Raw genomic sequence first — 1,861 nt, forward strand, 5'->3', positions numbered from 1 at the left:
TAAATCTACCTCTTCTAATTACTTTCTCTGTGTCCCATAGGTTCTGGTGGGTTGTGTTTCCATTTTTATTTGAGTTTAGAAATTTTAAATCTCCCCCCTGATTTCTTCAATGACCCACTACTCATTCAGAAGTGTAGTTTTCAATCTCCATGTATTTGTATAACATCTGCAGTTACTCTTCCTGTTGATTTGTAATTTCCTTCTATTATTATAAGATGTAAGAAAAATTTGAACTTGTTCGTATTTCTTGAGCTTGCTTCCTTGCTGAAAATATGGTATATTTTAGAGAAAAATTTGTATACTGAAGAAAAGAATGTGTTCTCTACACCTGTTAAATGAAACAGTCTCAGATGTTAAGTGCACTTGATCTATACTGTAATTCTAATGTCTCAGTTGATTTTGGGGTTGGGGCAGTTCTGGAAGATCTGCCTCGGTAACATTAGGTATAGAAGTCACCCACCAATATTGAATTGAGATGGGCCTCTCACTATAAATCCTGAATTATGGTTTATAAAGTTGGATTCTATGACATTGGCACATCTATATTAACAACCATTACATTTTCTTGAGATGGATTATTCCTTTGATCAGAGTATAAGGACCTACTTTGTCTCATGACTGATTTGAGGTCATGACAGCTTTGTTGGATATAACTCTGGTTACTCTTGTTTGTTTAAGATCCCATTTGATGGGAATTGCATTTTCCATCCTTTCATTTTCAGTTTATGAATGAATGTTTTTGGTAGTGAGGTGCAGTTCTTGCAAATAGTAAACAGATGGACTTTTTAAAAAAATTCTATTAGGTAGTCTGTGTCTTTTAATTAGAGAATTCACATCATTTTCATTAAGGGTTATATTGAAAGTATATTGAAAGTAATATACTAGTTTCTATCATTGTTAGTTTTCTTTTGGTTGTTTTGACAATTTTATGTTCATTTCTTTCTTATTTATCTTTAATTTTTTGTTGATTTACTGATACAATCATGTTTGATTTTTGCTTGTTCCTCTTTTGCTTAACTACCCTTCTAGTGAGATCAATTCTTCCAAATTCTTTTCTGGTTGTGCTGTCTGGTTCCTCATCTGAGTGTAGAATTATGTATGGTTTAGTAGTCATGAATTCTTTTAATTCATGTTTATCTTGGAAAGTATATCTCTTCTTTGATTCTGAAAGATAAGTTTGCTGGATATAATAATTTATCTTGGCAATTTTTCTCTTCCAGGTCTTGAAATCTATCAGTTCATGCCCCCCTGGACTTTAGAGTTTTTGTTGAGAAATCTGCTATTATTCTCATGGGTTTTTCTTTATAAATTATTTGGCACTTCTCTCTTGCATGTTTTAATAGTCACCCTTCTGTATTTTTTATCATTTTAACTATAATGTTCATGGAGAAGTTCTTTTTCTGGTCATTTCTATTTGACACTCCATTATCATTTCAAGATTGGGAAATTTTCTGGTGTTACCTCACTGATTAAGTTTTGTATGACTTTAACCTGTATCTCTATTCCTTCTTCTAGAATTATGAGTCTCTTTCTTATAGGTCCTTTTTTTTGTGCAGTGCTGGGGATTGAATCCAGGACCTTGTACTTGTGAGGCAAGCACTCTACCAGCTGAGCTATATCTCCAGCCCCAAATATTTTTTAAACTAATCTTTTAATTTGTTCTAATTTGTTGTACATGACTATAGAAGGCATTTATACATTTTGATAGATCACACAAAACTGGAGGTAATCTCTCATTTTTTCTGATTGTACATATTGCAGGATCACATCAGTCATGCAGCCACACATGTACTTGAGGTAATAATGTCTGTTTCCCTCTACTATCACTTTTCCTCCATATCCCTTCCCCCATTTTCACTCC

Source organism: Sciurus carolinensis, unplaced genomic scaffold, assembly GCF_902686445.1.
Source record: "Sciurus carolinensis unplaced genomic scaffold, mSciCar1.2, whole genome shotgun sequence".
Classification (NCBI taxonomy): Eukaryota; Metazoa; Chordata; class Mammalia; order Rodentia; family Sciuridae; genus Sciurus; species Sciurus carolinensis.